This window comes from Leuciscus leuciscus (genome assembly GCF_965113295.1).
Source record: "Leuciscus leuciscus genome assembly, chromosome: 19".
In the NCBI taxonomy this organism is placed as follows: Eukaryota; Metazoa; Chordata; class Actinopteri; order Cypriniformes; family Leuciscidae; genus Leuciscus; species Leuciscus leuciscus.
Genome location: NC_138743.1, coordinates 39,056,231 through 39,084,195, shown reverse-complemented (window position 1 = coordinate 39,084,195; position 27,965 = coordinate 39,056,231). Strand labels below are relative to the sequence as shown.

The 27,965-nt window shown below is 39.8% G+C and overlaps 1 protein-coding gene and 3 long non-coding RNA genes across 4 annotated transcripts in view; 3 read left to right on the top strand and 1 right to left on the bottom strand.

Annotated features, from left to right (window-relative positions):
* The window catches only part of LOC309482596, a 230,396-nt gene that overhangs the window by 23,746 nt on the left and 178,685 nt on the right, over positions 1-27,965 (top strand). The window lies entirely within an intron of this gene.
* On the bottom strand, positions 56-27,505 carry LOC309482589. The gene is made up of 2 exons (XR_014200325.1): positions 27,214-27,505; positions 56-495 (listed from the first exon to the last, which is right to left on the bottom strand). It is a non-coding gene; the product is annotated as an uncharacterized lncRNA (long non-coding RNA).
* LOC309481976 lies at positions 7,182-8,060 on the top strand. The gene is made up of 2 exons (XR_014200161.1): positions 7,182-7,297; positions 7,451-8,060. It is a non-coding gene; the product is annotated as an uncharacterized lncRNA (long non-coding RNA).
* The window catches only part of lrfn2b (leucine rich repeat and fibronectin type III domain containing 2b), a 165,388-nt gene continuing 162,490 nt past the window's right edge, over positions 25,068-27,965 (top strand). The window contains exon 1 of the mRNA XM_082147909.1: positions 25,068-25,518. The gene's annotated coding sequence lies outside the window, so the exon portion shown is untranslated. The remainder of the gene's footprint in view (positions 25,519-27,965) is intronic.

Genomic DNA, 27,965 nt, shown 5'->3' with positions numbered 1-27,965 from the left:
ATTCAATACAAAATGAGTATCTCTCATATATTGAAATCGAGTTTTTATGTGAAAGATTTGCTTTGTTGTGCATTTTAGTCATATTACAAAATAATTTATTGAGGCCAAACATAAAATAACATTATAAACTGTCACTTCACCACGTGACAGCAGCAAGCAGGCTCCTGATTGGTTAACGCGGCGCGAATTGACGCAGAAGTTCAGATTTTTCAACTCGGGCGGCAGACGCGAATTCGCGTCAAACGCGTGAATGCACAAATAGCACTAATAAAATGATTCGCGCGTAACGCGCTTAACGCGCCAGACGCTCAATTCGCGCTATTCGCGCGAACTTGACGCGCGAATGAGGCGTATTCGCGTCTACCGCGCCGCGCTCTACGCCTCATTCGCGCCGCAGGAATTTTTTCCGCGCGTAACGCGTCTTTGCATTGACGTAACATTGAAATCACTCGCGCCTGACGCGCTATTCGCGTCCGGTGTGAACGCACCATGAGACTGCATTTGAAGAAAAACAAACACAACAGTTTTCTGTAGCCTTGTGTGCGAACTTATTCAATAGAATTATTCGATTATCTCCTGATGCGTGCTGCTTAACCCTCTGAGGTCGACAAACGCGCCCACGCGTTTTGCTGGATTTTTTTCAGTTCAGTTCAAAAGAAATTAATTTTGCTCTGTTGACTTTGATATTACAAGCAAGTTTCATACATCAATCGATTCTGTTAAATGTGTATTATTTTTGTGTATACTCACAATAAAAACAAAGTGTTGTGCTTTTTGCCAAATAAAGAAAAATAAACGTGATGCGAGTTCTGCCTTCTCTCTGTCAGTGAAGACCATTCTGAAACGCGTCCGAAAATGAACAATAACTCAACGAATACTGAGTCAAACAGGCATACAGTCACACAGGCATGAAGCTTGAATTCTCTTCTTTAAAATGAGGTAATTTATATATAAAAAAAATATTCTCATCTTGTGAAATCTGTGTTAAAAGAGAGCGATTCCAGTCGAGCTCATTAGAGCTCATTCAAAGGTAATATGACTCCGCCCACGGAGAGCGCGCGCTATTCAAACGCAAATTACTGAGGCAAACCTGTGAACGCCCCCATATCAGCTCGAGGAAACACAAGTTTAATCATATCATTGTAGCCTACGTGTTTACACCATCTGGCAGCGCTGTGAGGAATAATAATAACGGAAAATCTACCTCAGAGTGCGGGTATTGCAGGAGAGAGGATCCGAATATGTAGTAAGTTTTTTTTCCTTCTCAAGTTAATCGCGTTTCTGTGAATGAATGAACGGCAGCCGCAGAGATGCGCGCTGTTTATCACAGCTCGCAAAAAGACAGTTTAAATTTAAATTGCGTCTCTGTGTGAATGAATGATGATGTTTTAGCAAACTGTATTGCTATACTGAGATGAGTAAACTGAAAATTAACATTTATATGCCCTAATATTTCATAAAAACAACGTTACAGTCAGGCGTTTCTGTTTGTGAATGAATGTTTCGGTTTTAGCAAACTGTATTGCTATACTGTATTGCTATATAATCGACTGAAATGTTGAAATAAAATGTATTTGTATAAGCAACGTATTAAACTGCAAATTAACATTTATATTTCTTATAATAAAAACGAAAGACCTATGTTACAGACATATGAAAGACAACATTTCGTTGATTAGTTTTGGATAGATTATACATTTTTACTGTAAAATATCTGCCAACTCAAATAAGCCAATATTTGTTTGCCAATATTTGCTCATGTTAAATATAGTATGTTTTGTCAAAAATAAAGTAATCAAATAATCAATCAAATCCTTAACTTTGAAATATGTATGATAAAATGTATACTTTAGTTTTTACAAAGAAAGATTACACTTGAATTGTTGTTGTAATTGTAACCTTTTTAATAAAAAAATATATTTACAAGGTAGATGTAAACAAACTATTAAAAGGTAATAAGGTAATAAGCCTTTTCTTTAAATAATTTTTATTGTGTTTTATTAGTGACAAATTTGGGGAGAGGATAAATATTCCAAAACTGAAAATACAGTATGAGAATTAACTGCACAATTACTAGACATGTTTTCCTTGGATATTATAGGCCAAATTGCAAGCACAATATGTGGAAAAATAAAAAATAATTGAGATGCTTCCAACTGTTGCTCTTGCATTCTTGTGGCTCAGTGACTCACCTGAATGAAAGGGTCATTAAGTATGCAGGCCCCATTGTCTCCTAAGGTGTGAACCACTAAATATGCATGATCGTTGACGCCCACTCCGCATATTGCCTTTCCAAACAGAAATTGCTTTGCAAAATTCAAATCAATGTATTGTGTTATGTGAATGATAAGGGCAGGATGATTTTCACATCATTTTGAAGAAAAAACACTAGGCAATGACATCTATTAGACAAAAGTCTTATTGGCACATATTTAGTATGTGTTTTATGGCCTTATTTCAGAAACTTTAGTTTTTTCAATAACCACGCATAAACATTATTCTCTCAAAAATGCAGACATGTACATTCTTGTTGCTCACATATTATGGTAGCCCTGTTTGTGCTAAATAGTGTGTAATTTTTTTTTGCCATTAATATGTTTATAAGCAACTGAAAAAAGCACAAATGTCAGGGCATGTCAGAACATCTCAAGGACCCCAAAAACACCTTAGACCCCAGAGGGTTAAGCAGAGACCCACATACTGGCGTGTCGTGAATAGGCCTGAATCAACGAAAGATGCTGAGGTTGAGCAGTTCCTTAATGTACTTTCTGGTCTTAACAGATGGAGAGGTGATGAGATGCCTGACATCATTGGCACGGCCAAACTGGTTCAAGCTGTCACGTTGCTGCCAAGGCAGGAGCACTTGGTGTGGGCCAAGCTCCCTCCTACAACACCTATTTCGGAGGGTAGTGCAGTGCTGATTGAGCCGACTAAGTCACCAACCCATAAGAAGGATGTCATCATGGGACGTGTGGTGGTTTCTATGACTGCTGACAGGTGGGTGCCAGTTAGGATGCTTAACCCAACCGACAAGCCAATCACTTTGAAGAAGAATTCTAAAGTAGTCAACGTTTCTCCATGTGTGGCGTTAGAAGATTTGGAAATGGATGGGGAGCAACCCTTTGATACTGTTAAAGCCCAGAGTCAAACTGTGCACGACGGATCACACAACCCAGACTTCCAGCATGTCTTAGAGAAAATGGGATTGAGTGACTTGGACATTGATTCTTGCGAAGCGTCACTTCAATGGAAATTTCAGCTATTGCGCTTGGTCCAGAAGTATGAACATGTATTCTCAAAACACAAGCTAGACTGCGGGAGAGCTAAAGACTTTGTGCATCGCATCCACCTGTCTGACCACCGGCCTTTCCGTTTGCCCTATCGGCGTGTGCCGCCAGGGCACTATCAGAAGTTACGGCAAGTACTGTCAGAGATGGAAGAGCGTGATCTCATTCGTAAATCCAGCAGCGAGTGGGCCTCCCCCTTGGTTCTCGTGTGGAAGAAGAGTGGAGACCTACGTATCTGCATTGATTACCGTTGGCTAAATTCACGCACTATTAAGGATGCACACCCTCTTCCTCATCAAGCCGACTGCCTCGCTGCTCTGGGAGGGAATGCATTGTTCAGCGCAATGGACCTTACGTCCGGCTTCTACAACATCTCCATGTGTGAGGAAGACAAGAAACTTACAGCCTTTACCACACCTCTAGGGCTCTATGAGTTCAATCGTCTTCCACAGGGACTATGCAACAGCCCAGCGAGTTTCATGCGGCTTATGATGAGTATATTCGGCGACCAAAACTTCCTTACCCTGCTATGTTATTTGGATGATCTTCTGGTTGTAGCTCCCACTGAAGAAAAGGCCTTGGAAAGGTTGGAGATGGTCTTCGAGAGATTGAGTGCTCACGGGTTGAAGTTGGCGCCAAAGAAATGCCACTTCCTTAGAAGGAGCGTCAGGTTCCTCGGCCATGTTGTGAATGAGAATGGAGTCGCGACTGATCCTGACAAAGTTGCTGCCATTACGGCTGTCACTGAAAAGGATCTCATGATGGATGATGGGGTCTCACCTTCCCAAAGAAAGATCAAGTCCTTTTTGGGTATGGTCATGTATTACCAACGGTTCATCCCCAACTGTTCCAGCATCGCCAAACCGCTCTTCACACTAACCGCTGCAACCAAAGGGAAAAAGGGATTTTCAAGGGGTCGTGCTGTTTTTAGGAAACTCAGCTCGTCAGATTGGACTAGAGAATGTGCCTTATCCATTGAACAGCTTAAGTCGGCTCTTGTGGACTCTGTAGTGTTAGCGCACCCCGATTTCGCCCGGCCATTTATCCTCTCTACAGATGCCTCCTTGGATGGTATAGGGGCAGTATTGTCACAAGTCCTTGAAGGAGAGTCCAAGGCACGACCTATTGCCTTTGCAAGTAAGGCTCTTACACGAGCTCAGTCCAACTACCCTGCGTAACCAACACCGTCTTGAGTTTCTGGCATTAAAATGGTCCATCTGCGATAAATTTAGCCATTGGCTAAAGGGAAATACTTTCACAGTCTGGACGGACAACAATCCGTTGACCTACATTTTAACAAAGCCGAAATTAGACGCGTGCGAACAGAGGTGGGTAGCTAAGTTGGCCCCGTACACCTTTGACATCCAGTACATACCGGGCACAAAGATTGTGGTTGCCGATGCTCTGAGCCGTCAGCCGTTTGTTCCCAGTCTTGTGAGCCATAAATTAGCGACAGAACCCTACAACCTTTTGCTTGAACAGTCTGAACAAATAAGGAAAGGCACAGTGCAGGATTCCTTTAGGCTCAGCGCAAATAGCCAAAGTGTTGGACATTCGTCAGAACAATGTTCCTTGTCTTCTGATCAGGTCTCTGCTATCTTCGAAGCTCATGCAAAGTGGGATGTGGGAGCAGAGGGGAGAGTCCTTTCTTGGCTTGCTCAAGAAAACAAACAAATTATGCCTGCTGGTCAGAACCCCTTACCAGTCTTCTCACTAGAGGAGCTTTGGGAGAAGCAAGAAGGTGACCATGTGCTCTCAAGAGTTCTCTTCTATGTATGCAGAGGTCAGAGACCGTCTCGGAGAGAAAGAGCTAAGGAACCTTTCAAGGCCTTGAAACTGTTGAAGCAATGGGACAGATTAAAGCTGTTGGATGGCATCCTGTACCGTATCTGCAAGGATCCAGTGACTAAGTTTACACGTTACCAGTTCATAGTTCCTGATTCACTGGTCAGTGAAGTCTTGCGCGGCATCCACGATGAGGCAGGCCATCAAGGTCAAGGAAGGACGTTATCTTTGGCTAGACAGAGATTTTCTTGGGTTGGAATGGAGAGTGACACCCGTGATTATGTGAGACGCTGTCAACGTTGTGTGGTCAGCAAAACCCCTGAACCTGAGGGAAGGGCCCCTTTAGAGAGCATCCGAACTATCCATCCACTAGAATTAGTCTGTATAGACTTCTGGTCTGCTGAGGATTCTTCTGGCAAGAGTGTTGATGTACTTGTGGTAACGGACCACTTCACGAAAATGGCTAATGCGTTTCCGTGCAGGAACCAGTCAGCATCCCAAGTCGCTCGTCAATTATGGGACAAGTTCTTCTGTGTTTATGGATTTCCGCTAAGAATCCACTCGGACCAAGGAGCAAACTTTGAAAGCCGATTGATCAAGGAACTGTTGCAGATTGCTGGCATACAGAAGTCACGAACCACGGCATATCACCCGATGGGTAACGGCCAAGTCGAGAGGTTCAATCGCACCTTGGGCAATATGATCAGAGCATTACCTCCGAGAGCCAAACAGGACTGGCCGCAAATGCTGCAAATCCTGACGTTCGCTTACAACTGTACTGCCCATGAGTCAACTGGCTTTGCCCCATTTTTCCTCATGTATGGTCGAATTCCTAGGCTGCCCGTTGATTTGATGTTCCAGACTGTAGATCGGGATAACAACGTCACAGACTATGACCAGTATGTGAAAAAAATGGAGGATGATCTGAGGGAAGCTATGTTACTTGCTCAGGCCAACAACACTGCGAGTCAACAACGGCAATCTGAGCATTACAACAAAGACGTCAAAGGCCGAGATATAGAGGAAGGAGACTATGTGTTGCTTGCCAATAAAGGAGAGCGTGGACGGCGCAAGCTGGCCGACAAATGGGACTCAACTGTGCATGTTGTGGTATCTGTGGATACAAGATGTCATACTTACCGTGTAAGGAACACCAGGACCAATCAAGAGAAGGTGGTTCACAGGAACTTGCTTTTACGTGCAAATTTCTTACCTGTTGACGTGCGGAAGGATTGTATTGAACCGGCTTCCGATGACTCCGGGTCGGACTTCGAGACAGATGACTCTATGATCGACAAAACTATAAATGAATTAGAGGATGTTGGTAACGAGATTGATGGAGCAGTTCATTCTCCAGCTTGTCCGTCGACTCCATCAAATGCAGAGGAAACCGGAGATCTAAGTTTCGGACCAGTATCGGAGCATGTCCTTGATGGAACGTACGTTGAAAGTGAGAGTCAGGGAGAAGTTCAGAGTTCAGAATCTGACCCTTCTGATGGAGCAGTTCATTCTCCAGCTTGTCAATTGAGCCCTTCAATGGAAGAGGAGACCAGAGATCCAGATTTCAGATCAGGATCGGAGCATGTCCTTGATGGAACAGATGATGAAATTGCGAGTTGGGAAAAAGTTCAGAGTCCCGCATCTGACCCTCATGATATGAATGTTGAGGAAGTTGAACGTGACATGGAAGAGTCAAAACCACCTGACGGAGTTCCTGGAGAAGTAGTTCAACCTTCATCTGATATGACTCACACAGTCAGAACTAGGGCTGGCAGATTGATTAAACCAGTTGATAGACTGATTCAAATTATGACCCAGAAAACCCTCTTACGTAGCCCTTCGCTTAGCCTTCTATGGTCAAAAACTTCTTAAGTGGCATTTGAGTTCTCCAGTCAGAATAATTCATTTGGGGTAAAATTTTAGTGGTGATCATTTGAGTATCTTTGGAGTAGTGCGGGACATTTAATGAAAATACAATCGCAAGTGTCTTAACTGTGAGTGTAAATGCAATTAAGAAAAATAAAATTTAAATGATCATTTTGCTACAGTTTTTGCTTGAACATATTAAACATATCTAATCATTTCTGTAATACATTTTCATTCACATTTATCAGTGTTGCGCGCTATGCATTTGGAGTGCGTGAGTTACGTCAGCCTCAGTTTGCGGATGGACGCTGGCGAGGCAAGACGCACTTATTTTCTCTCGCTCTTCCCACTTAATGTTGGTATGTAAGAGGAGTTAATTCAGTTAAAGTTCATTGATCATTGAGCACAATGTTATATTGAATCGATTGTACACATGCATATTGTGTATTTTGAGTTTTGTGTGAGTTTTATCGGACGCACGTGGAGTGAACTAACTGTTGATTTGTGCACAGTGTGTGACGTGGGAAGAGGTTGGCGCAACGAAAAATATTGATCAAATTGTCCCATAGGTTTCCAGGTATGTTCAGTTCTTCAATTTAACCAGTATAACGTGATCTAATTTATGTAATTTGGGTTTATAATGTATATGGGGATTGTGCTTTTGAGCAGATATTGTATATTTATTTCTCAGATTCTGTAATACATTATATCATGTTACATCCATCTATTACACTGGTTTTGCTGTTCTAAAGAGTATAATGTGACTGTGCATAATGTTTGAGGGAATACAAAAATGTTCTTATGTGTTATTACTGATATGTTTGAAGAATATGTACACATCCTGCCATTTTATTACTTTACTTTTCCTGTAACAAAAGAAATGTATTATTTGCACATTAATGTACCTGCTACATAATGTTAAATATGCATTTGGAGTGCGTGAGTTACGTCAGCCTCAGTTTGCGGATGGACGCTGGCGAGGCAAGACGCACTTATTTTCTCTCGCTCTTCCCACTTAATGTTGTGTGTGACGTGGGAAGAGGTTGGCGCAACGAAAAATATTGATCAAATTGTCCCATATGTTTCCAGGGCGGGTCAATAAATTCAGCTGTTTTGAAGCCATCCTGCTGTCTGCTGTGTGAAATTCGTTATGTGCAGAATTGGATCTGCTACACTTGACTTGTGCAACCCATTTTGAGAGCGAGAGAGAGAAGACGCGGCACCGCTGAACACTCATGCGGTTGGTAAAATCAATGTTTGTGGGGGAATTTCCCGCATTATAAGTGGTAGACCTGCGGGAATGGTACGTTGTTAGAGAAAAAAAACGTAATATTGACGGAACGCAAAAGGCGGAACTCTAAAGCGGACGTGCAGTGCGCGGACAGTCTGTGGTGTGCACAACAGAGACGCACACAGGAGACACATGATGGTTGAGCACCAAATTCGAACGGCACCATCTTCGTTAAAAGCTAACGTAGGGAAAATTGGCAATTTCATTATGACCCATTTAGTATTTTTTGTATGAGAGCTGCTTTCTGTATTGTTTAGTTTTCACATCAATATGCTGTAAACCGATCTGTTATACGTACGTTGTACTGCTCTCCACAGTCACAGTATGTATCAGTGCAATGCCAGATGTTCATTCACATTTTTTGTATAAGCTGTTTTTGATTGTGGTGGTATACAGCAAACATTTCAATTCATAACTCTTTATTATTTAGTTGTGTATAAAAGCGCTTTTGTATATTACTTATTATTCAGAATATGCATAAGTCCACAAGCATTATATGAGAGCTGCTGGTACATAATTCTATATTTTTGAATGAAAACTGTTTGTGATTTTGCTACAGCAAAATGTTTTTTGCTCATTGGAAATAACAGGAGGATGTTGGTTAGAAGTCTATTATTGAATGCTAGAGGTTCAGAATATGCTGAAGTTTGTTAGTATGCTGCTAGTACAGGCACACATTTATTTTTCTGTTGGTTCTTTGGTTGGGACATATGCTGGCAAATGTAACCTTGACTTGCCAAATCACTTCCATTTGTTTTATTATTAATACAATTAATATAGGAAGTATTGGAAGTAAATTCTTTATGGGTCATCATAAATACTTTGCTTTAAAAGTACCATGTAGTAAAAAATTTTTTTTAAAAAATGCATCGATAATCGTTACCCTCTGAATCGTAATCGAATCGAATCGTGAGGTACCTAGAGATTCCCACCCCTAATTACAACACCGACTACGTCACCCTGGGAATTTCACTCAGGGAAATAATGGTCTAATAAGGACGCACGGGTTTGTTCCCACAAGGATACAGCGGAGACGTGAATATAAAGAAAAACAATATACTTTATTTATAAAAAGTTCCACACACAATTCCACACGTGTGGAATGGATCTGTCTTCAAAATAAAGAAAAACTAAAGGCAAATAAACCAATAAAACAAATCAAAGATAACATGTCAGATGGCAGGGGGAAATAACAAACCTACCCAAATTCCAATTCACTACGCACTTCAAACGTACACTAATGTAATCACTTCACCACACACGTGCATTCAGGTGACAGAAAAATAGAATCAAATCACTCTGTGAACAAGGGTACCCGTTAACTTGGACTTAAGTGGTCAGCACTTCTAGCCAGTCTGACAAATTAAACTTCAAATTGTCACAAATCAAATCAATAAACAAAAGAAAAGGAAAATACAAAGTTGACAAATTATATCATGATCTCCAACAAAATACAAAAGCAACAAAATAACAGATGCAATCACATTACACATTCACCGACATATGAGAACATGATCATATACATCATATACAATCAAATACATACACTCCATAAAATCACGCAAACTCAAACATTAACACTCATTTCCTCACGCACAAACACACACACACGCACACACACACACTCACACACTCCAGATCTGATGAAGGACCTTCGCCTGGACGCGACGACAGAGCGGTGCTGAAGTGTCACTAGTCTGTCCCCTGTGAAGGCCTCCCTCCCCTCCCTTTACCTCTCTACAGATAAAGCGTTGTCAGGATAATTAAAAGCGATTAAAATTCTGTATTATAAATTTTAAGGCCAGACAAGTAGTTTGTTGAGGGTTGATTTGTAGGGAAGGACTACACACCTGCGCAAACATATTCAAACCTGCATACCTATAGACTGAACTCGTAATACGCATGTGCACGCCATCAGCGTTCTCACTGGTTTGCATTTTTGAAGTTTGTGCAGAGAGAACTTAAGAGTTTTCTGTTAAAACGGTGTTGTGTTAGCGGCCCCTAAGTTAATAACTAATGATCGTTGCGACAGAAGTGAATCAATCAAACTAACTTTAGCTGGACAATAACTTTATTCTGGAGCTGCTATAAAGCCAAAACACTTTACTTTAATTTACTATTATCTCTGTAAAGCTGCTTTGGAATAATCTACATTGTTAAAAGCGCTATATAAATGAAGATGACTTTACTTGACTTGATTGACATGACTGGAGGGGGAAGGCACATGATCGGCTCGGAATGCATTCTCAATTTGCACACTGAATTTTACTACATTCATTGCGGGACATTTAATGAAAATACAATCGCAAGTGTCTTAACTGTGAGTGTAAATGCAATTAAGAAAAATAAAATTTAAATGATCATTTTGCTACAGTTTTTGCTTGAACATATTAAACATATCTAATCATTTCTGTAATACATTTTCATTTTCATTTTGCAACTTATAAAGCTTTAAAATTATGTATTCAATTTGCATATTAAAACTATTGTATGAAATGGCAAATGTATAATTGAATCATCATTTTCATTTTGCACCAAACGTTGCACAAAAGTAATTGTAAATGTACATTTAAATATAGAAATGCATTGCCATTTTACATATTGCATTGTCATTTTGTATATTACATTTCAAATTGAATATTGCTACCCATATGCTTCCATAGGACACAGTGCGAATTCCAGCACGATGCTTCAGTTTTAATGGTGCAAGAATTCATGGTAAGCATTTATTATGCTAAATAAACAAAAGAAATGTCAACTGTTTTACAGTGGAAATGTGTAACGGTCACCAGCTGGAGTGCCCTTGAGAGCCACCAGAGGGCACTCCACATAAGACTATTATCACTCACAAACTACATTTCCCATAACTCACTGCCCGGACTCATCATCACTTATCACCGATCACATTCACCTGTACCTCATTCACTGATTGCATTCACCTGTCTCATCCTGTTAGTCTGTCTATTTATACCATGTTCATTCATTCACTCACCGCGAAGTCTTGTTTGTGTCACACTGCATTTCTGAGCGTTTATCCTGTGTTTTGTTTATCTGGTTTTGATCTTGGACTGTTTCCTCACTTGTAAGATTGTTATCTGCCTGGCCTGACTTGGACTGTTCTTGGACTTTTGATTATTGCTGCCTGCCCCGAATTCTGCCTGTTATCTGGATTACCCTTGCTGTTAGATCTTCATTGCTCTGTCTGCCCGCCCTGTTTGACCCCGCCTGTACGACCTTCCTCATTAAAAGCTGCATTTGGATCCTCTACTCACGTGTCTTGGAGCAGTTTCGTGACAAAATGTTAAACGACCTGTAAGCTCGCGCTCGATCGGCCCAAAGTCCGGCAACCGGCCAGCACAGAAGGTCTCTACGTGTTACTGTCTTTTCTTGTGGAAAAGTATTTTTGCAATACATTTTCTCATATGTATTTTCTCGTTATTTCATCTGACTCAATAAATGAAAAGGTTTTATTGATATCTGTGCATTATTAAATGTGTGCGAATGCTCGACTATTCTTTTTAACTCTTTAATGAAAATAATGTCAAAATCAGTTAGAATAATCAAATGTAACAATTTATTATGTCAGGTAAATGTATCATGCCAATTTCATAATCAATTCAAAGATAATCAATACAGAACATCAAATGCTCTGGAATAAAGAGAAGAGATGCGAACCCAACGTTAAAATACAAGATGCTAAGAGTTTACTCTTGAGTTAGAGTCACTCTTAGCATCATGGGCCAACTTGAGTTACAAAAAGGCCCAGAGCCCTTTGTTGCATCCCATTATATAGCCAGAACCTCGTTCACATGGAAACATCTGCTAACAATGGGGATTTGCATTCAGAGTTGACACCTTTTGGGACTAGGTGACCATTTTCCAGGAGACCACCTTCCTTTGTGTGCCAGCTATCCCTAAACTCTTAAAAACCTTATTATCTTTTGTTTTACTTATTTGGAAATGAGACATTTGTACCAGTCGCACTGAGACATTTCAAATGATACTAAATATAATACTCGATGATAATCATTCACATTAAACCATTTAGATTCATGGGTGAGTTTTTGGTGATCTTCGCATGGGAAGGAGAGGGGGATGAGGGAAAGAGATGTAGATTAGGTTGACTCTGAGGTGAGACTTTCGTCTCAATAGTGTACAAGGAGTTCAAATGTTAATTTCCAGAGAGGTCCTTTGTCCTCTCAGGGTCTGGTCGCTCTTCAACCAGACTGTCCGGCACCTCCTAATTTCTCAAATTCTCATATATATATATATATATATATATATATATATATATATATATATATAATAATCCCCTTACATTGAATTGGCTATATCACTCTCTCTCCTCTGTCCACCTATAGCTGATGTGTGTGTGTGTGGTGAGTGTGGTGGATGAGGAGAGATCCCCTGATATGATTGTAAAAGCGCTTATTATACAACAATTTCTGAAAGGTATTGGAATGTGATCAATGTCAAAAAGTTAGTGCATCAAGGTAAATAAGTGCAGTAACATACAGTATACATACTAAACCTACTTTATACACAGTAAACTTACTTTACATTTTATTTTACTTGATAGGTTTCTGCTGTTTGGGAGCTTGCATTGATTTAACTGGACCATTACCTGTTTTTAAATACATCCTCACAGCCACAGACTATTTTTCAAAGTAGGTTGAGGCTTTTCCTTTAAAAACCAAGACAGCAGCTGAAGTCGGAAAACATCTCTGTTCCATCATTTATAGACATGGCTATCCCCAGAGAATTCTCTCAGATCAGGGAAGGGAATTTGTAAATGAAGTAAGTGTATTTAAAATGATCAGTATTAAAGTGATTTAGGTTTAGCCTCAATGTCTTCATTTTTAGATTTACATGAGTTTTTATATTTTCCATTGCACATAAAGTACATATTCAATTATTGTGTGTTTTAAGAAGCTTTTCACCCATTTGCTCTCAGTGATTTTTTCCTTTATTTTTTAAGCTTTGTGAAATGTTGTGCATCAAAAGAAGTGTGACAGCAGCTTGGGGTCTGAAAACACCAGAAAACCTGACAAGGGGAGAAAGAAAAGCGCTGTTAGAATTACAAAGAAATAGGGATGTTATTATAAAACCTGCTGATAAGGGGAATGCAACTATTATTATGGATGAAACACAGTATATTTGGGAAGGACAGAGACAGTTGGCAGTGAAGGAACACGATTGCACACTAGAGGGAGCCATATATCCTAGAATCATGGTTGAAGAGATACTAGATGAAATGCTTGAGAAAAAAATTATTAGCGGGGCACAAAAATAATATTTATTGGGAGAACACCCTCCCAGACCCAGAAGATTTTATTTATTACCCAAGATCCATAAAGAGCCTGAACAATGTAGTGTCCCTGGAGAAATCCCTCCAGGACGACCTATCCCACATGGAAATAACCTATATAAACATATATATTTTAATATAGGTTTTTAATATATGTGACATATATAAAATTGTCAGTTTTCCTATATTATATGTACATATATGCATGTATATATGCACCTATATGTTTACCTATATATTAGTAAAATTATTCAAATCCATAGCTGCTAGACAACATAAATAAAAGCCCAAAATGTAGAAATTTACATTTTTTATTTACTTAAGAACAATCAAATAGTACAAGAACAAAAATATATTACAAGAACAAAAATAAGACAAAAAACTGAACAGAAAAAAAAAAAGTATCTTGTTGATGATCTCAGCTCCGTGAGCTTCGAATTGATAGATGTGCCTATCTGCCCTCGGCTGGCTGCCGGCCACTTCTTCAATGCAGCATCTAGAGAAGACAAAAATAATAAGAGAGTATAATAATAATAATAATAATAATAATTAAAGCTGCAAGCAGCATTTATCGGGGTTCAAGCAGTTAAGGCCTTTAAGGCCTTTAAGCACACAAGCATCAAAAGACATTACGTTTTATTTAGCAAGCATTTAACAACTGCCATCATAGATGAAAAAGTCAATTTACAGCCAATACAGGCAGTTTGCCATAGGCAAAAAGGTGCTATAACTGTAAAAACGCTTTAAAACCATATATTGTCACGGTTCTTGAATTCACTGTCTCTCTCTCGTCTAACGTGCTGTTGTGTGTGTGTGTGTGTGTGTGTGTGTGTGTGTGTGTGTGTGTGCGTGTGTGTGTGTGTGTGTGTGTGTGTCTGTGGGCGTGGTCACTAATCATCAGTGATCAGTAGCGCCAGCTGGTTTCAATTGTATGTCCCTTTATAAGCTCAGTAACTGGTGTCTCATGTTGTCAGATCGTTGTGGTTTTCCTGGTGTGTTTCCCGTGCTTGTTCCTGTGTTCCTCGTGCAGTTTTTGGATCTTCCTGTCTTCGTCGTGTCTTCCTGGATTTCTGCACTCTTCACGGAATCATCAAGCACTTCACGAGGGATCCACTGGATTACTGCACCAGCACCTGTTGCCCACCGAGGTCCCTGCGTCACCACACCATCAGCGTTTGTGTCCACCCACCTGTCCAGCTGTGTTGGCGTTCATCTGTGTGCTGTGTTTCTGACCATCTGTGTGTTTTCAATAAAGAGCGTTGTTGCATATACATCCTGTCTGTCATCCGTTACATATATTTCCTGAGTCTTCTTACAGTCTTGCCTGATCTCCACCACTTTTATTAGTAGTACTCAAAGTGTGCCTATATATATGTCAAATTTGTTGTAAATATGTAATTTTGATAAGGAGTTTAGACAATTATATTCAGTGGCGTAACAAGCCCCTTAAGTAGGATTATCAAGGCGGGCCCTTTGATGACGCAATTGATGACATTGATGACGCAATGTCCGCGAGTAGGCTACCATGAATAGGGCAGGATATGATCATACACAGCATATAAGAGATGAAATGACTAACAAAATCAGGAGGAGCCTACGCTCACAAAAAAAAAAAAAAAAAAAACACTGGTGACAGCGCACCATAACACATTGTTAGGCCTAGGTCCAAATACATAAAAAAGATGCTCTCTTACATTATAGCGGGATTTTTCGGGCTTTCCTATGTGCAACTGCAAAGTTGTCGGTTAGATCAGGATTGTGCACACGGGCATTCTCAATTGACCCTTCGCAGGGAGTTTGATTGACAGGCGATCTGACTAATCATAATCCGCCATTTTGTCCCACAAAGCAATCAGGAGAGTTAGTAGATTAACATTGGAGGATTTAAATTTGAAAAACAAAGTGTACTGACGTCTTAGCACTTTAAAACAACATTCCTTTTATGTTCATTCATGTTTATTTTAATGCTATAAATTAACTAGAAGGAAGAGATGATCGGTTCACGAGCAGCTTTAACTGAGCCTCGAGTCTACAGCGATCTGTCAGACACATTAAAGAGTCACAAAACGGTATTTATTGTTTAAATGTCTCTAAAAAATGACTACATTTGAAAGGTCAGACTTTTGCCGCTTTTCCATTACCAGTACCAGCTTAACTCAACTCGACTCGGCTCGCTTTTCGCTCCGTTTTCCATTGCAGATAGTACCTCCACAATAGTACCTGGTCGTCATAGCGACGCCGCAGGAAACTGCCGTGACTTAATCTTCTACGCGAGATACATCCGCTGCCACACACACAGGACAATGGAGGAAATCGAGTGTATGCTGTTTTTGGATGTTTTTGTTTTTGCTGTTTTTTATTCAGGATACTCCGTCTGGCGCGTGCAATGATGACGCAGTGAATAGTGACGATTCTCTCTGACCAATCAGCAGTCTGCCGTGTTTTCACGTCACATTTTAGTATCGCCTCAGCATCAAAATGATGTATGGGTGAAATTGATTGGATGTAATTAATTTTTTTGTCAGTTCCTATCATAATTGTAACATTTTGGCGTTATTGTTTAGCTATGTACCTATGGTTTCAAATTTCCTTTTTTTTTTTTTTTTTTTGTCTCGATCGGACTAACGGCTTTAAAGATAAACACAATTTTTTAACCCTCTGAGGTCTGAGCTGTTTTCTGGGCCCTGGAGGTGGTCTGACATGCTCTGACATTTGTGTTTTTTTCTGTTACTAGTGACATTTTCATGGCTAAAGTCTAATTACACTGTATTCAGCACAAACTCTGCTACAATAATATATCAGCAGCATGTATGTAAAAGTTTGTAGTTTTGAGATAATGACATTTATGCGTGGTTTGTGAAAATACAAAAAAAAATTCTCACTGAAATAAGGCCATGAAACCCATACTGATTATTTCTTCACAAGACTTTTGAAAATTGTATGACATAGCCTAGAATATTTGCTCCAAAACTATGTGAAAATCACCCTGAATGCTCATTCAGATAAGACAATATATTGATTTAAAATTTCTAAGACGTGTTTTGTGTGACAAAGCCATATGCGAAGAGGCGTGATCATCTCATGAATATGTAAGCTTTTCACACCTGAGAAAGACAAAGACACTCCCCTAACTGCCCTATTAGGAGCGATCAGGCCCTGTCATTCAGAGCAACCTTGCACAAAGAATGAGGAGATTTAAAAAAGAATGGCTTTTAGATTGTTTGGATTTATTTACAACACAACACAATCCAAAAATACAAATGACAAAAGAGCACATTGAAAACAATGATCCAAAGACAGAGACCTTTGTGCCATTCCTAAAAACATTGTACATACCTTTCATTTCCAAGGTGTTTGATTTTCACTTTACCATGTTCATGTACAGAGACTCATGTGAATGTTGAAGTCAGCAGGACTCAGTTGCATCTGGTCCCTGAAAGAAAGAAAAAAAGAAAAAAACTGTGAACATACTGATATCAAGAGAAACTATAGGGCTGCATGATTTTGGGAATAGATTTTAGATTTTTCTGGTTAAAATTTATTTTTAAAATTCACAGAATACACACACACACACACGTTTCCAACAATATATAATGAACACCAGGTTTGTTGTGCCTTGTAGGCATAGGCTACGCAGTGCTGCATAAAATAATAATAACAATAAATTAAATCTTCCAAAAGATTTCAAGAACAACTACGCTAGAGAAAAATATATTGATTATCATATGTTACTTCAAATGTTTCCATTCGTTATGATGATATGAAATGAGATAATAGTAAAAACATAAAGCCTAATGTTTGGTGCATTTTTCCTTTCAAACGCAATCGCGCTCCAAAATATGATACATTCAAACCCACAGCGCGCTCCAAAATATGATACATTCAAACGCGATCGTGCTCCAAAATATTAAACATTATGGTTATACATATCTATGTTTGAGCAGATATCCACAAACAGTATTTAACAGGAAACACGGGTCTAAATAGTATAATATTCACCATATATCTAGCAACAGTTCAACTGCAATGTGAAGTTTATGCAACAATACCATAAACTAATAAGTAAGAATTTCTTACCTTACATCTTTCTTGTCTTCAAATCGCGTTCTTCTTCTTCTGAGGTAAATCCAATGTAAGCTCAGACGTGTCTTCCAAACTCGACGAAAAGCAGAGACTTGTGAAGTGTTTTGGTGTTTTGTGTTTGAGGTAACGAGGGCGTTCGCGTTCCATGTGGACGATTTGCATGTGAATCACTTTTGCGCGAGTGGGCGTGTCGAATTAAAAAGTAATTAGCAAGCGTTTGAGATACTGGACATCCTGTTGGTTTTATACAAATTACTTAAACAGAGAATATTTGTTTTCAGTTTGAATCCGATCATTTAAAAGTACACACTTAAATGTGTATAAAGGTATATGGCTCATAAATGTGTGAGAAGTATTCGCTGAGTTTTGTTTCAGTTTATAGACGTGCTCAAGAAAAAAAAGTTCACCGCGATGGAGAGGCAGAACGCACACCCTGTTTATTTTCTTTATTTTACAAAAGCACAATGTTTTGATTTGATTGTAAGTGGACACATACAAAAGTAGAAATATCACAGATTATTTTTTTATATTTCTTTTTTCTGTATAACCATAAATGACGGAGTAATTTAAGTTTATGTTGCTGCTATGTGAAAAAAATCCAGCAAAACGCGTCGGCGCGTTTCTCGACCTCAGAGGGTTAAAGCTCTAAATGACACTTACAAAAACCATAAGGCGAAACCTGGCATGTTTGGTATTGTTGGACTCGGTAAGGATTCAGGAGTCTTAGGAGGTCACTCCTGTGAAAAAAACACTGGCTTGAAACTTCTAATGGTTCGTTCACACCGGACGTGAATAGCGCGTCAGGCGCGAGTGATTTCAATGTTAAGTCAATGCAAAGACGCGTAACGCGCGTAAAAAATTCCTGCGGCGCGAATGAGGCGTAGAGCGCGGCGCGGTAGACGTGAATACGCCTCATTCGCGCGTCAAGTTCGCGCGAATAGTGCGAATTGAGCGTCTGGCGGGTTAAGCGCATTACGCGCTAATGATTTTATTAGTGCTTTTTGTGCATTCACGCGTTTGACGCGAATTCGCGTCTGCCGCCCGAGTTGAAAAATCTGAACTTCTGCGTCAATTCGCGCTGCGTTAACCAATCAGGAGCCTGCTTGCTGCTGTCACGTGGTGAAGTGACAGTTTATAATGTTATTTTATGTTTGGCCTCAATAAATTATTTTGTAATTTGACTAAAATGCACAACAAAGCAAATCTTTCACCATAAAAACTCGATTTCAATATATGAGAGATACTCATTTTGTATTGAATGCAATTTATTCCATATCTATATGAAACATTATTAATGTAAAGACAACAAACACAATTTAGTCTATACAAACTAAAAAAAAAAATCACAGGACAGGTTTCACTTTTGGAGGCTGGCTCCATTTATTATCAAAACAAAAATAAATGACAGATTAGGTGGGTGCGGGCGAGGGTGAACCTCGCGCCGGACTGTACAGCGCGGGCTCGTCAGGCAGCGACCACTCGAGGCCGAGGCCTTATACGGCCGGCCTACGCTGTCCTCACCGTTAGGTCCACCAAACCTAGCTCCTGGACCAAATTGTGAAACTCCTGAAACCCTCCGGAGGGTCTGGTGGACCAGAGTACAGCGATGATGTCCCCTATGCAGCTGTTTCTGCTCTCCAGAGCATATACGAGCGATGACTCTCTCGATTAATGCTAACGCTAATGCTCGATAAACATCTAAAAAAGATGGCCGCCAACGGGTTTCGAAACTTTCACCTCTGACGCGTGTAAATTTCGCTTCAAACTACGCGCGAATTAACACAAAGTGGTCAAGCGTATAACTAGAGATCGGCAGGCGCGAACTACGCGCGAATTAACACAAAGTGGTCAAGCGTATAACTAGAGATCGGCAGGCGCGAATTTGACGCGCTATTCGCGTCCGGTGTGAACGCACAGTAAGGCTCCTTCAAGGCATTGTGCCAATGACGTATACTGAGTTTTTTGAGATACACCAATGTTCTCATAGACTATCATGGCACCCTGGACAAAGACACTGCGTGTCAATTTTCAGTAGACTAACAGTTGGGTGCGCTTATAGCTATTTTCATGATTTTTTTCACTGTTATTGCGCCACCAAGTGGACAATTGTCACGATTTTTTTTCATGTCAACTCAGATTGAGCTTATGAACATGTGTCCCAAGTTTAGAGAAAATATCTCTTTCCGCTCACAAGTTATAACCATTTTATAGTGCCACCAAGTGGCCAATTGTCATGATTTTGTTTTCACGTGACCTCAGAATGAGCTCATGAACATGTGTCCCAAGTTTTGCGAAAATATCTCTTTCCGTTCACAAGTTATAACCGTTTTATAGTGCCACCAAGTGGCCAATTGTTGCAATTTTTTTTCAAGTGATCTCATATTGAGCTCAGGAAGATGTATCCCAAGTTTAGCAAAAAAATCTCTTTCCGTTCACAATTTATAACCGTTTTAGTAAAAGTGGCCCTAGTGCCATCAAATATTTTGGTTCCCCTTATCGACCGTTAATTGAAATTTAAAGTTTTTTGGATGATTATTGATTGTCAGACTCCAGAGAATATTCTTGCAGTGGTTTGGTTCCGATCGGGCCAAAAACCTAGAAGTTCACAAAAATAAGTTTTTCACAAAAATGCAATTTACTCGAAATTGGCGCCTGAAGGGCGAGCAAATCGGAGATAGCCGCCTTGAGCCAAGGATTCCAACGATATAAGGACAAACGGTCTAAGAGTTATGAGCAATTTTGAACTTTTGGTTGCTGTAGCGCCACCTATGGGCCATTCGGGGTCATACTCTGATAGGTTGTCCCCAAATTGAGGCCTACCATCTGGCCAGGTTTCAAGTCTCTAGGCCTTACGGTTTGGCCTGCACGATGCGTTTTACAAATCCTTACAATTACAATAGGGTTTCAGCATTTCATGCTTGAACCACTAATAAGAATGAAGGCTTTTTGCCAGTTATAGCGCCACCTATGGTCCGATCTCCATGAAACTCTGCATGCTTCCTCACCATGTTCTGACACATAAGCTCATCAATTTTTGTGAAGTTCTGAGTTTTCCTTTGGGATTTATAGGCTTTTGAGTGTATTTTGCCACACCCCTTTTCTAAATGACCCTGTTACAGCCACCCAAATGCCAAAGTTCAACTTTTTTTTGATAATTATTGATCTAGAGAGTCCAGAGAATTGTCCTAGACTGGTTTGGTTCCGATCGGGCGAAAAACCAGGGACTAGTTCGCAAAAGTAGGTTTTGGACAAATTTCGACATGGCAGAAAATTTTCCCAGGGATCACAGTGGTGTGAGACACTTGAGTCTAGGACAAACGGTCTAAAGGCCCGTACACACCGGGACGAATTTCGCGCGCGATATTCACCGACGTTTAAGGCCTCGTGACTAAACAAAGGGCGCCAATGTGAGTGTGCACACCGACGCGAAAAACGCCACGCGTAAAAGCGTAAATTTTTTTTAAACGCCTCGGGTTCGTTTTTTTGGTTTGGCGCGCCGCGTCAAAAACTATCCGACCAATGAGATTGGCGCTTTTGCTCACGTGTCTGGAGCTTCTGAAGTTACAGTAAAACACAACTTGGGGGCGCTCAAACACAAAACGGTCTTGCCGAGCACACATACTTAACAGCGAAGAAGATATACGCCAAGTAGCGTCAAGCGTCTACACTGCCCATAGACAGACACTGCGGGGAAGAAATGACGAGGAAGATGCAAGGCAAGATGAATGTAGAGCTGCTGGTCTCGTTGGTGTCGGAATAAAGAACTATATGACAAACGCGACAGTGACTACAAAAATCTTGTTAAAAGAGAACTGTTATGGAGTGGTATATGCAGAGTATAGACTGTTATGGAGTGGTATTGCAGAGTATAGACTGTTATGGAGTGGTATTGTATTTCTGTTTTACATTAAGCGCCATCTAATGTCAGGGAATGAATTTGCATGTTCACTTGGCTCATCGTCAGCGAAAAACGCTTGGGTGTGAACACAAAAAATGCGTTGAAAAACGCTGGCGAATAACGCGCGCCCATATTCGTCCCGGTGTGTACGGGCCTTAAGAGTTATGGGCGATTTTGTACTTTTGGTCGCTGTAGCGCCACCTATGGGCCAATCGGGGTCATACTTTGTCAACCTCTCCTCGATTTTTGTACTACCATCTGGCAAAGTTTCAACGCTCCAGCACTTACGGTTTGGGCTGCACGATGCGTTTTACGGCAGAAGAAAAATAATAAAAATTCTTACAATTACAATAGGGTTTCAGCACTTCGTGCTTGAACCCCTAATAATAATAATATAGTGCTTCATCAGGAACCCAAAGTGCTTACAGTACAGCTGCGATTGGACACATATTTTGGATAAAGGGCTGATCATAATAAAAAAATTTAGGAAATTTGAATCTAAAGAAAAGCAATAGATATGGATCCAGTACGTTACAAAAGACATTGTCTTCAAATTCATTAACCACAGTGAAATGCTCAGATAGATGAGGGATGATGATGATGATGATTACTTGAATGTATGTTCTATGTACTTTTTTTTTTTTTTTTTACATTTAGACTGTAATGACCTTTCAGCCATATTCATCTAGAAACTGCATTAAGACAATACAGAAAACATTGCATTTTGCATTGCATTTGGTGGATGTAACGGTGAATGTGTGGATGTGTATGAGCTGTAATGTGAATCTGGAAGTGACTTGAAATTGGAAAATAGGCTTGATTGACAAAATAAAAAAACCACAAACCATTTTGTTATACATTTCCTTCTTTTCCACTATCTTCATACAAGAAAGAATTGACCTTGTAAATGTTTCAGGAAAACGTGTAGACATCATAGCTTTCCATCTCCTCTCACTTAATTGCCATAGTTAAATTCCATAACATGCCAATTACATGTGATACCAATTTCACGTGTTCTCACATACATAAATTCTTGCATACATTTTTTTTTTGTTAGTTCTTAGTAGTGATGCGCGGGTTGATCCGAAATGAGCGGGTGCCTGCGGTCACCCGCGGTTACCCGCGGTTACGAGTCATCCAAAAATATTTTTAATGATATTCGGGTCGCGGTCGGTCGGGTCGTTTGAAATAAAGATGCCAATTAAACCTTTGTAATTTATATAGTAGTATAGAGAGCATAAGCGGAGTGGAGCGGTGAGAATCTTCGCTCATCGCTCACGGAACTGTCCACCCCTCCGCTCCCCCGCTCAAAGCTACATCAGGCCGCTCCGCTCATTATCGCTCGATCAGCGCTCAACGCAGTTTGATCCGCGCTCCACTCAAATCGCCCCCCGCTCGCTCCAAAAAGGGGAAAAAAAATCTACATGTAGCCTATATCACTGTAGCTTAGACCACAGCCTTACCTCCTAAAGAACTAATGAGCAACAACAACATTTTTCAAATAGAAATGTTTTATTTCAAATGACAAATTAGGCCTATGTAAGAAGGAATATAGCCTACACAAAGTCCTGTAAAATTAAACGAATAAATGGGCCTAATAATATGAATAACAATTATATAAACAAAAATATAGCCTACATAAAAATTTTAAAAGTAAATTTACTATTAGGCCAGAATTTTGATAAGTTAACTTTTGTGCAACGCGCACGATTAAAATTTAAATGGGCTTATATCCATTGTACACACAAACTGCTGTAAAATAAAACGAATAAATGGGCCTAATAATATAAATAAAATTTATATAAACAAAAATATAAAATAAATATACATAAACGTTTTAAAAGTAGGCCTAGGCTAAATTAACTATTAGGACAACATTCTTATAACTGAACTTGTGCGCAGCGCGCAGGATTAAAATTTAAATGGGCTTGTATCAATTGTTTGCATTTTACGCTGTATTTAATTTAGGCTACACTTTAAGTTACCGTATTCAATTTGCTAACCTTTTGCTTTCTTCCCAGCGTGTTCACATATCACACTGCATGTTTTCGAGAGATGTGTCTTTTTAGATTCCAAAATTAATCTTTAGGCCTACTGACTGAAACGATGTCGTTTTCTTCTACCACATAATAGTTAGTTTTACACCTGTATGACTTCTTATTTTCCTTTTTGAAGTAGCCTACTTTTTGAACTCCATTATTGAGCCGAGTTTTGACTGAAAATAGAATCCATCTTGCAGTCATCAACAGTAGACTGAGTCAGGCTTGACTGAGCATGCTTCAGAATCTTGGTGTGCGCGGAGCGAAATTGGAGCGGGAAATAGGGCGACGCTCCATCCTTTTAAAAATGCCGCTCTGCGTTCTGTCCAAGATCCGCCAGCTTGCTCCCGCTCCACTCCGCTCACATGCAATTTTCTATGAAATACATAGGCCTACACTTTATTGGCTGAATAACTGGCGCGAAGATGACGCACGAGCTCAGTCTGCAGGTAGAGATGGAGGCGGCAAGAGAAAAGGTGAAGACTGGGGAGTGGAAGCTCCGCAAATACACAAACAGAAAGAGCAAAGTTGCCGAAATAATGAAAGATAATGACCAAAGTGCTGGCTTTGTCATGTGTATTTCTTGCTATGCATTTACTTGCCTACTTTTTAAAAATGCGGGTCAGGAAGCGGGTCGGGTACAATATTTTCTTTCTTTTTTTTTGCGGTCCGAGTTGCGGGCGGGTTAGTTGAAAACGTCGGTCGGGTCCGGGTTGTTTATACATTGACCCGCGCATCACTGGTTCTTAGTTATTGCCTTGATAATAGAAAATATGAGCTAGGCATCATGTATGACAGTTGCCAAAGTGAGATATGAGCTACAAAATGACCAGATCCTGCCATGAGCTATATAGGAGACATATCTTGTATGTATAGGGCTTATATGTGGATATAAAGAAGCAATACAGGAGACCTATATGGCCTGTATATGCACATATATGCACCTCAATTTTGCCTATATGTGGCATATAAACGCATATATGCACATATATCCTCATATAGGTTCTTTCCATGTGGGATAGTATCCGACTGTAACAGTGAGACATATTTTACAGCTGAATATATAGAATACTTTCTGAATCCCATATCTATACGTCACCCTAGTTACCTTAAGGATACTTTTAATTGTTTAATTTTTATTAAAAGTATCATAAGTACCTAAAAATGCATTTCTCTTCACCATAGATATAGATAGCTTATATACAAATGTAGAAACTGAGGTAGGCCTCAAAGCTGTAAAAAAGTTGATGGAAAAATACCCAGACCCCAAAAGACCAGGGGCCCTATCTTGCACCCAGCGCAATTGACTTTGTACACCGACGCATGTATCATTCCTATTTTGCACCCGCGCACAGCGGACTTTTCCCTCCACAGACGCACGTCGGTTAACTAAGAAATACACTTGCGCTCCCGGAGGCGGTTCAGCGCAAAGAGGAGGCGTGTTCCGGCGCAAACGTTCCCTCATGCTATTTTGCAGGTTTAGAAAACAATTCCGGCACTAACCGAAACAATCTAGTCTAAAGTCAGTGGCGCGTTGCGCATGTTATTCATATGCTATTTTAAGGGCGCATGCTTGGCCATAATCAATGTAGCGTGTGCACAACGCACATACACTTTGATTCTCTCATCTACACAAAAGCAGCAGTTTTCATTTTTGCAAATCATACATTATTACGATAGATAGATAGATAGATAGATAGATAGATAGATAGATAGATAGATAGTTTATTATAAAAGCATACATCTAGCTTACACATTTACCCAAATTATTATACGCCTGTTTAACCGAAGCTAATCTGGGTGTGTTTCTCCATCCCCAATGTCACTTCTCTGTGTTTTACGGCCCTGACGAGAACGTCGGTCTCCTCGGCTGTGAACCACTCCTGGCGCGCGTCTGGCAAATCCGCCGTTATAATAGCAATCCACCATGGAACAAGCGCGCCTGCTCTTAACCCTCTGGAGTCTGAGCGGTTTTTTGGGGTCCTTGAGATGTTCTGACATGCTCTGACATTTGTGCTTTTTTCAGTTGCTTATAAACATATTAATGGCAAAGGTGTAAATTCACTCTATATAGTACAAACAGGACTACAATAATATGTGAGCCACATGTATGTACATGTTTTCATTTTTGAGAGAATAATGTTTATGCGTGGTTATCGAAAAAACAAAAAATTTAAGTTTTTGAAATAAGGCCACAAAACACATACTAAATATGTGGCAATAAGACTTTTGACTAATGGATGTCGTCGCCTATAGTTTTTTCTTCAAAATTATGTGAAAATAGTCTTGCTTTATCGTTCACATAAAACCATACATTGATTTAAATTGATGTAAAACAGGTTTTGCTTGGAAAGCCAATATGCGAGGGGGGCGTGAACGAGGAGTGGTTTACACCTTAGAATACAATGTCCCACCCACTCTGCATAATGATGAGCCATTCACTCAGGTGTGACACTGACTGAGCCACAATGCAAGGACAAAAGATATATTTAGAAGAAGACTTATATTGACCATTTAAGATTTTGCTTACATCTATCTTGTAAATATGTTTTGCTATTTTATTAAAACGGTTACAATTACAACAAAAATTACAATTTCAACAATATTTCAAGTGTACTCTTTCTTTGTAAAAAAAATTATTATAGGCCTACATTTTATCTATGTATTCATTAGTTTGAATATAGCCAACATTGGAACAGCTAACATCTTAGTTGATGACTTTATTTTTGACAAAAATAGTATTTTATATATAGAAATTGCTAAACAAAAGCTTATTTGATGTGGCAGTATATTCTACAGTAAAAACTGTACCCAAATCTAGTCAACAAAATGTTGTCTTTCATATTTCGTCTGACTGTAACGTTGTTTTCATGAAATATTAGGGCATATTGTTAATTTGCTGTTTAATACGTTGCTTATACACAGGGGTGCCGCCAGAAATTCTGGGCCCTATGGAAACCAAAATTTCTGGGCCCCCTACATTTTTTACAGATAAAATTTAACCCAATAAACATGCCCTGTATACTTTAAAAAAGATACTTAGCACATTGCACAGTTGCATACGAGGTGCAGACAATAAAGCTGACTCTGCATCTGTATAAGTCAAACACACACACACATAATAACCATATTATTTTGTTTTCTTAATATAAAATATTAAAATATCTATTTTGTAAACTCCTTATAGCCAATGGTTACTACAGACACATGTTTTATTCAATTTTATATAATTTTTTCTGGGGCATTTTATTCATATTAAGAACGTCAAGTTTGACAGCATCACGACACACACGGCAAAAGTGATTTTGTCATTTTTGAAGCGTGTAGATTACTTTTTGTTTTGTAAAGTTATCATCATGTGGCGAACACAGTAGATAAGACGTGTTTAGAGACTTCAATCAATCTTCGTGAAGTTTCGCGCTCAGGCTCACCTTGTTCGGCTGACTGTGCGTTCACACCGGACGCGAATAGCGCGTCAAATTCGCGCCTGCCGCGTCTAGTTATACGCTTGACCACTTTGTGTTAATTCGCGCGTCAAGAGCGAAATTGACGAGCGTAAAAACAAAAGTTTGAAACGAAATTACAACGCGTCTTTGCATGGACTTAACATTGAAATCACTCGCGCCTGACGCGCTATTCGTCCGGTGTGAACGCACCATGAGACGGGGACGGGGGACGTGGGGGAAGGAGGACGTGGGTGTGCAGCCGCCGCTGAATCTGTGTCTACGAGACATGATAACCCGGAGACAGCAGAGATGTTATTATTGTTGGATATAAATCATAATTCAGTAACTATTTTACTAAGCTAGCTAGATAAAAGCAGGTCATGTAGCAACAAAAATAAGTAGCCTAACTCTGAAAGTTTTGGAATACAGGAATAGGGCAAGCTACCTTTCTTTTTGAAAAACTGTGTGACATACTGTCGACTTCGGCGTTCTCTGTCTTCTCTTTCCGTTTTTGAAACCCTGACTTTTGATGTGACATGCCTGCGTGTGTCACTGTCTGTGCTGCATCATAGCAAGTGCAATAAGCAAGATACGCTATACTAGCGATCGTAGCTCGGACAGCGCAGGTGGAATGAACCATTGTGAGGGGGAGGGGTGTGACTGAAACAGTAAATACATTATTTGTTTTTTAAATATTAAATCTATGGTCAAAACGTACAAAATACACATTTAGTGCATGAGGGGCCCTAGCACATTTAATGTATGTATAAAAAAGAGAAAAGAACTAAGAAAGAAAAAGGGGGTCTGCTCTTCTGGGCCCTAAATCAGCCTGGGCCCTTAGAATCGTCCTAACCTTCCACCCCTTTACGGCGCCCTTGCTTATACAAATAGCCTACATTTTATTTCAACATTCAGTCGATTTTTTACTCATCTCAGTATAGCAATACAGTTTGCTAAAACAT